The following is a 9,702-nucleotide window of genomic DNA, read 5'->3' on the forward strand; positions in this document are numbered from 1 at the left end:
CATGATATCAGGCATGAAATGGTTGAACAGAGATAGATGCTCCAGGACTATTCCCGAGGTATTGCAGGTGGGGAGCGCTTAGTGGTGTTATCTAGGAAATATCATCTGGTGAGGTAATTCTGCCACTCCCCCTAGTCCCCAGCCATCGCCACCATAGTATATAGAAAGCTGATGAATAGAAGAAGCATGGTTGGAAAGCACTAGAATTGATACCGACATCTACAGCATCAAAAAGCCATTCCTAGGGTGACTGAGCAAAAACCAATCACGTGATCTGTGGCTAGCAAGCAAAGAGCCAAGGATCTCAACTGATCACAATCTTAGTCTCTGCTGGCCTCTGTGGTTCAGAACTGTCACCCTTGCAACCTAACTACACCCCGCTAACTTCTGCTATGCTAAGAATATATCCTTGATGCTCTCTCTCATTTTCTTGTGTTTACTACAGTCGTCCCTGCCACTTCATGCTTCGACTTTCGTGGCTTCACTCTATCATGGTTTTTTCAAATTTTCATTAAAAAGTTGATTGAGACAGTGATGATACAGCGCACGCTCGGTTGTCTGAGTCGATTATACACCCCTGTGTTATAATTACAATTAAAATTACTGTGTGTATGGACCGTAGGCCTATGTACAGTCGTCCCTCGTTTATTGAGGTTAATTTGTTCCAGACTCTAGCGGTTGCACCTGGCGTACGAGTCCTGGGGTGCTCGAATACATAGGCCTACAGTCCGTATGTACAGTAATTTTAATTTTAATTGTAGCACAGCGGTGTATAATTGACTCAGACAACCTAGTGCGTGCTGCATAATTTTCATTGTCTCGATCAACTTCTTAATGAATATGTTTGAAAAAACACCATAGAGTGAAGCCTCGGAAGTCGAAGCCCCAAGTGGCGAGGGACAACTGTATCCGAGCACCCCAGGAATCCTTCAACGCCAGGTGCAACTGCTAGAGTCTGGAATGGATTAACCGCAATAAATGAGGGATGACGGTAGACTCCTCTGAAGTAAGAACACAAACGTTCCCTCCAAGCAGCACTCTTACTGGCGGGAGGATAAGAAGTGTGTGTCACATCACCATATCTGAAATCACAACTTCCTCAGACCCTCATTATCCCTAATGTTGCTGCATAGCACCTGAATTCCATTGTCTCCTACCTTCCTTATCCAAAAGACATGTCCATGTGTATCTGAACTTCCCAGGAAGTCACAGTTCACTCTAGGTTATTATTGTTGTTTCCAGATTCCCTAACACTAGAGTGGCCTTTCGTGAGCCCATAGGATGATGCTAGGCACTTGGTAATGGCTTAGTATCTATCATTTCTATATGATGAAGAGGACCTTTATAGGTAAAGCAAACAAACACAAACAAAAGTAAAACCCTCTGTAGGTTAAAAAAAGAAAAGAAAAATCCTGCCAATTTCAGTTATGGGGAAAGGTCGACCTGCCCTTCCCTTGGCAGATACTCCACTGCCTGTGGAAGTGAGGTTAGCCATCTCTCCATGTCCCAGAGTCCCCTCCTACATGGCCAGAGGCATTGGAGATGGGAGAAGAAGCATAGAGAAATATTGGGACATGAGTAGAGAATACAGAAATATAAAAGTTGCTTCTTTTAACCAATGCACATAGACAACGATGATGGGGTGGGGGGATCGGAAGGAGGGTGTCAATGGGGGGAAAAGGAGTAACATCTGTAACAAAAGTAGAGTAATAAAAATTGCAAAATAAATAAATAAATAAATAAAAGTTGCTTCTTTTGGGGACCAAGACTAAGGAAAACAGCTATTGGAGGAGGGGAGTAGCAGGTATATGCTATCAGGAGAAGGTGTCAGGGTGATTTTTTAATTATTAAGCATTGTCTTCATTCCTTTAGGTTATTATATCAAAACTATGAGATACTAGGTGGCTTAAACATTTGTTTCTCACAGTTTTGAAGATTGGAAAGTCCAAGGTCAAGGCATCTGCTGATGTAGTGTCTGGTGAGACCTCACTTCATGGCTCATAGATAGTCACCTTCTCCCTGTGTTCTCTCATGGAGGGGTGAGGGAGCTCTGTGGAGTCTCTTTAGAAGAGCACTTATCCCATTCAAGAGGGCTTCACCTTCACTAGCCACTCACCTCCCAAAGGTCCCGCCTCCTAATACCATCACCGGAGGGTTAGGATTTCAACATATGAATTGGGTGGGGGTCGGGGGAATACAAGCATTCAATCCATAACAAGCATATTTAAACAAATATAGTTTTCTTATTTTCAGGAAGTAGAGTAAAGCTCTATAATTAGACTTTTTTTAAGGGAATTGCTTTAAATAAAATCTGAACGAGTTGTAACTAATTCATCAATTATTTGATTATTTCTGAAGTGCTTAAGGGTATTTACACTGTTTTTTTCTCCAAATATCAGTAACTGCCTACAATTATGTTGATACCATCTCCTACCATAGCAAATCTTTCTTTGCAACCTCTCCCAGCAATGAGCCTCCGACTGCACTGACGTCAGGCCCTTCATCACAGAGCTCCGTGCGTCTGTTGTTTCCCTTGGCCTGGGCCCAAAACAAAAGCAACTCTTGCCTTCTGTGTTCTGCACTCCTGTCCCAGGATGTCTTTGCACTTCTTTTTCCCTCCACCAAGTTTCACTGCTTTCTTCCTTCCCAAATTCTCCCACTGAAGCAGGCTCTCCTCCATCCTGTATTCACAGAAAACTCCTTTCGTCTTTTTGTCCTGGCTAAGACCTGTCTCCCCTAAGACTGTTGCTCCTGAAGGTTATCAGGCTTCAGGAGATTGTTCTAGCTCATTTTCTTTATCTATGTCTAAGGGTTAGGAAGTGGGATCAGCATTTTTCTTTAATCACTTATGCTACTTCCAGACTATTTTTTCTTTTTCTGTTGTATAGTAATTCCTGCTCAGTTTAGAACCCTGCATTTTGGCTATACCGTTTTTACTCTTCCTCGTCTCTCTCAATTTTGATCTCCAGTCACTCCATCACATTCCAAATAGTCAACTGACCTGGATCAAATTCTTCCTCAACACTCCAGGTACAACCATTATCCTGTCCATCCTGAATGACTTCATGTGGATGACCCCCCAAGGCCCTGGCCTCACGTTCCTTGGAGGTCCATTGATCTCGGCCTTTGTTACACCACCCAGTCCTTCCCAGGGTCACACTGGGGACAGCATCACTGAGAACTGCACCTCTTTTGAACTCATCCTCTCCACTCTCTCCAACCTTCTGGTCCTCCCTTCCTTTACTCCCACTATAGCAGTTCAGAAACATCAGCAAGATTGTTATTTCTCTAACACCACCCTCTTCCAACCCATCAGTTTTTAATGTACTATTCTCTTCCCTGTCTTGAATCTCAGGACACATGATCTATCACTACCCATTTAGCTCCTTTATATCCTTAATTATAATTACTACCAGAAATAATATTATGTATTTATTTTGTGACTCTTCCACTAGAACATAGACCCCTTAAGAGCAGGGACTCCAGTTCACTGAGGCCTGCCCACAGGTGATGGAGTGAGCCTCTGATGACCTCACATACAACACAGGTTCATTAAATATCTGTGGAAGGAAGAGAGGAAAGAAAGGATAAAGACTTTTCGGTCCAGAGACTAAGCACCCCCTTATTTAGTCCAACAAGCTTAAACCTAAAACAACTTCTCAGAAATATGTATACTATAATGATTCAGTAAATCTAAAAATATATATTCAATATTAGAGGATTCATTTAATGTTTACTGGTATACCTATATAAAAGAATACTTAACAGTCAATACAAGGATGCCCTAGAAGAATATTTAGCAAAATAAAAAAGTTCACATATATTATTAATTCCAGTAAAATATAAGCAGTATAATTTTATGTTGATAGAATATGTAGGCATAAAAAAGAAGAAAATCTATGTGGCCTTAGATGACTTTTTAGATACGACATCAAAATCATGATCCATAAAAGAAAACAGTTTGACTTCATTAAAATTTAAAAATTCTGGTCTGTCGAACACACTGTTAAGAAAATCAAAAGACAAACCACAGAAAGGGAGAAAATATTTGCAAAACACATATCCGATAAAAACATTTATCCAAGGTATGCAAAGATCTCTCAAAACTCAACTATTAGAAAGCAAACCACCCAATCAAAAAAACAGCAAAAAAATCTGAATGGATGCCTCACCAAACATGATGTATAAATGGCAAATAAACACATGTAAAGATGCTCAACATTAGTTGTCTTCAAGAAACTGCAAATTAGAACAACAATGAGACACTACTACACAGCTATTATCACGGCTAACATCCAAAAATTAACCATCCCTGCTGCTGCTGAGAATGTGGAACAATAAGAACTCTCTTTCATTGTTTATGGGAATACAAAATGGTATAGCCATGTGGAAGAGTTTCGCAGTTTATTGCACCCCTAAGTAGATATTTTTAAAATTTGAAAACTTATATCAACACAAAAATCTGCATGTGAATGTTTATAGTAGCTTTAAAGTAAAAATTAAAAACAACCAACTTATCCTTTTATGTTATTTATTTTTTGTTAATCCTCACCCAATGATATTTTCCATTTATTTATTTATTCTAGAGAGAGTGGGAGGGAGAAAAGGGGAAAGAGAGAGAGAAAGAGAGAAACATTGATGTGTCCATTGATCAGTTGCCTCACACACATACCCCAACTAGAGCTGGGAATGGAACCTGCAACCCAAGTACAAGCCCTTGTCCAAGAATCAAACCCTTGACCCTTTGGTGTGCAGACCAATATTCTAACCACTTAGCAACACCAGCCAGGGCTCAACTTATTCTTTAAAAGATGAATAGATAAACAGATTTTGATGTACTTATTCAGGGGGAAAATGTGGAATATTATTTAGGGATAAAAAGGAATAAGCTATCAAGTCATAAAAAATATATGGATGAATCTTAACTACATTTTGCCAAGTGAAAAAGAAGCCAATCTGAACAGTCTAACATACTATATAATTCCAATTATGACATTCTGGGGAAAAAAATCTAAAACGACCAGTTGTAAGCAGAGGTTGAGGGAGGGTAGGAGCGTGGATAGGGCAGTAAAATTATTCTATATGAAACTACAATGGTGGATACATAACACACTTGTCAAAAATATGAAACCTTACAGCACAAAAAGCCCCAACATGTACAAAATTTTTTAAAGATCACTTAGGAGATCTTGCGGATTCCAACATGGAATGCAGAACCTAATTGTATCATTAATGTACAGTTTCACTGAAAGTAGTGGAGGGAAAACTGTTGACTAAGTAACTTTAGAAATGAATGAAAACAAGAAGACTAAAAGCAAAAGAAATTACATATGAATACTGTAGTCTGGTTAATAAAGTTGTTTCCCATTGGAGTACCTCTTAACAATCCTGAATTTGCTATACATGGATATTAGAACTGAACCATGACGCCCTCGCTCTGTTAGTTGAAAAGATGCAAACAATGACACCACAGTATCAGTGAGTACCTCTAACACCCAGATCTTACTTTCTAATACTATTCCCTAATAAAAGGACCAAGGCCCCTTGGAGAAATGGCTGACAAGAATCAAAGCCATGAAGATGAGCCTAGACCATCTTGCAGCACCAGAAAGTAAGAAAGTACTCAAGTTAACAAACAAAAACTATTTACAGTTATGGAGGTTTGTCAACGTACAAGGATACAAGAGCCAACTGCAAGAGATCCCAATGGTCAAACTGGAAAAATTTGAGCAAGAAAATAAAGCAGTACTCGCTTCGGCAGCACATATACAAAAATCGGAAGGACACAGAGAAGATTCTCATGGTCCCTGCACCAGGGTGACAGTACTTTGTGCAGTGCCCTGGTGGGCATCCTCACACCCTTTGATTGGGTTGGAGAAAATATGAATCAAAGCATAATGTGTGGCACTCAATAGCAAAATTATGACTTTTCACTATAAAAAGGTTTTTAAATAAAATAAAGCAGTATTGGATAATAGCCCAAAGCATAAAATACATATCCAGAGTTCATACTAAAATACATACATACATACAAATCTCTCATACAGAAGATCCCAAATAATTTATTTAGATACTCCACCTTCAACAAGGTGGAGCATGATGCCCCGATCCATAAATTTGGGTTGTACATAGACACTTTCTTCCAAAGAATACAGTATGGGGAGGAGGAGAGAAAAGAGTCCCTTTACAGTGGAAACAACTAAAAACTGCGACTTCATCCAGTTGATCAAGGTCAACATCAACATTCTAAGTCCTGTGTATATGTCCCCTTGATATGATGGGATAGGAATGGCATTTTACCTCTGCGGTCTTCTTTCTGAAAACCCATAATTTCAGTCTAATTATGAGAAAAACATCACCCAAGTCCCAGTTAAGGAACATTCTGCAAAAATACCTGATCAGTACTGCTCCAAAAACCAGGAAAGGTGAGCAACTGGCACAGCCGAGTAGGACCTAAGGAGACATGTCAGCTAAATAGAATGTGGCACTGGATGAGACCCTAAAACAGGAAAGGACATTAGGTACAAATAAGAACATCTGAATAAAGTATATTATTTAGTTAATAATAATGTATTAATATTGGTTTGTTCATTATAACAAATATACCATATTAATGAAGATATCAGTAATAGGATAACTGGGCACCGGGTATATGAAAAGCTCTACACTCTCCTGGAAATATAAAACATTTTTTAAAAAGGAAGAAAAACAAGAGTGGAAAGATAAGTCCCCAAACCTTATCAGTGATTGTGTGTTAGTGATTGATTACAAATGGCTTATCTTTTTACTTGTCAATATTTTTAAAACATTACCGTTGGATTTTTATTTTTAGCTCTTGAAGGCTTAACATTAGCCTAATAGTCTTAGCATTTGATCTTTTGCATCTTCAGAGAGGTAAGAGGGTGGCCCTTGTTAAGCAGTGCCGTCTGCTACTGCCTCCAGGGAAGGAGTCCCACTGCACTGGGATCCCATCCACGCCCAAGCAATCCCAGGAAGTCGACCCACTGCATGGCTTGCAAGTATCTGAGTTGCCAAAAAGGACACAACTCCCACAGAAACTGATGGAACACAAAGAAGAAACAGAGTAAGATCAGCCTCAACTGTGAGCTTCAATCCCACAGGCCGGTGTGCCTTGCCCCACAGCTAACACAGGTCTGCATAGACCCCTCTTGTGCTACAGGTGAAGAACCCTCTATTCTCCCTGCTGGGAACAGACGTAGCAGTGGAGTGCCATATGCACACACTTTAAACAGAACCAAGAAGTACATATCAAACCCAGAACAGGGAAGAGATTCCCAGACAAGGCGATAAGTCCAGCACAGGCTGTGAAGGGCTTATTATCTCCACGTAAGGAAATGGTCCAGGCCCAAGGTACAGTATTATGCAGCCCTGCAAGGGTGAGCAGGCTGTGCCTGACCGCTTTCCCCCAAATCCCTCATTCATAGAAAAACACACCAGACAGTGTGACCTCCTGTAAGGTGGTAAAAGAAATATATTATCTCATAGTGAGTGGTAGAGGTAACTCATTTTAAATATCAGGAGAATAGAGTGAGCCACTATTATTAGAAAAACAATTACTTTAGCAAATTAAATTTTAGGAATTATGCCAGAAAGATGGCTGCTAAACTAATAATGCCTAGTAGAAGTAAAGTCTCAAGCTCTCCAAAAACACAATCCTCTGTATACGTTACAGAAGTCATGGGGAGTCCAACAGAGCAGAAATTCTTTCTCCAAGGACGGCAGTGTCTCAGAGTGGATGTGAGAAGACATCGGTCCAACTCTGTGCTGATACAGAATCCCTCTAAAATGTATCCTTCACATCTGCCTGAAGGGCCAAGCACCAATGACAATAGTTTATTTAACATCAAGGTGGCTGGTTTCATTTTCAGATAGATTCCAAAATCAAATTACATAAATCAAGATTAAAATACTCTTTGATGATGTGGTTGGGGTTTGTAAACAGGTAATTAGTGACTAATAGTTGTGAATTGAGGAGATGAATATGATTTACATAATGACTAATGTGTTTGTTGTCTAGGAAGGCTGCATGGGGACAGAAGTTAACATAAGTTCATAACCTTGGGCAGTTATCTAACTTCTCAGGGCTTCCGTTTCCTCGTTTGTAAAATGGAGATATCCCTACCTTACTATTGTAAGGGTTCAACTAATCATGGCATTTGGCACGTAGCACGTTCTATATAAATGTTAGCTATGGTTTCCATAAGGGCACTTAGTGGTTTTTACTCTTTCACATTCCACTTGGATCTCCAAACCCATCATATCGCCTTCCCCCCTCCATCCCAGCCAGCTTCTCACTCACTTAGTCATAGCATAATCATTCTCTGAGTACCTAGGAGCAATGCCTATTAACTTTTTTCTTTTTTATTGCTCTTGCCATTGAGTTGTTATATCTTTTAAGTCTATCTTTGGTTATGATTCTTGCATGTTTTCCTCCATTGCCATCACTGACACTGAATTTAATCAATAGTCTATTAATTTGTTATTCTACTTCCTTCATCCACTCCAATTCACTCACCCACTGATGCCAAGGTAAGCTTTCTTTTTATCTTAGTAGCAATTTTCTTGAGATAAATTCACATTCGATAAAGCTCACACTTTTAAAGCGTCCCATTCAATGGCTTTTATTTTATTTATTTATTTATTTTTTATCCTCACATGAGGATAATTTTCCATTGATTTTTTTTTTCCAGATATAATGGGAGGGAATGAGGGAGAGAGAAACATCAAATTGAGAGAGACATCGATTGGTTGCCTCCTGCATGACCTTGACTGGGGCCAGGGATCGAACCTGCAACCAAGGTACATGCCCTTGACCAGGAATTGAAACCACGACCCTGTGGTCTGTGGGCCAACTCTCTAACCTCTGAGCCAAACCAGTCAGGTTTCAATGGGTTTTAGTATATTCATGGACTTGTGCAACTTTCACCATTATCTAATTACAAAAATTTTCATAAACCCCAAAGAAACACCATACCCATTAGCAGTTACTCCTATTTTCCCCCACCCCCAGTCACAGACAACCTCTAATCTACTTTCTGTCTCTATGGACTTGCCTAATCTTTTATTCTTGTCAACATATTATTATCTTTTTTTTTCTTATTCTAGCCATCCTAGTGAGTATAAAGTATTATTTCATGCTTTTGATTTGTATTTCCCTAACGATTAATTTCATATTTATTGACCATTTGTACATTTTCTTTGGAGAAATGTTTATTTAAATTGTTTTCCCATTATTTAATTGGGTTTCTTGCCTTTTTATTATTGAGTTGTGAAGGCTCATTATATATTCTGGATATAAGTCCCTTATCAGACATATGCTTTGCAAATATTTTCTCCCTGTTTTTCAAATTTCTTGATGATGTTTTGAAACACAAAAGTTTTTCATTTTGATTCATTCTAATTTATCTGATTTTTCTTTTGTTGCTTGTGCTTTTGGTGTCATGTCTAAGAAATCATCAACTACCCATGATCATGAAGACTTAATCGTTTGTTCTTTATAAGATTTGTATAGCTTTCATCTTACATTTGAGACTACAGTCGACTTTAATTGTTGTGTATGCTCTAAGGTAAGGGTCTAGCTTCATTCTTTTACAGGTGGATATCCAGTTGTCCCAGCACCATTTGTTGAAAATACTATTCTTGCCTCATTCAATTGTCTTGGTACCCTTGTTGAAAATCAGT

At 39.1% G+C, this 9,702-nt stretch overlaps 1 pseudogene; it reads left to right on the forward strand.

Moving 5' to 3' along the window:
* Positions 1–5,745: 5,745 nt before the first annotated feature.
* Positions 5,746–5,823, forward strand: LOC118622087 (annotated as a pseudogene).
* The last annotated feature ends 3,879 nt before the right edge of the window (positions 5,824–9,702 follow it).

Source organism: Molossus molossus, unplaced genomic scaffold, assembly GCF_014108415.1.
Source record: "Molossus molossus isolate mMolMol1 unplaced genomic scaffold, mMolMol1.p scaffold_m16_p_8, whole genome shotgun sequence".
Taxonomy (NCBI): Eukaryota; Metazoa; Chordata; class Mammalia; order Chiroptera; family Molossidae; genus Molossus; species Molossus molossus.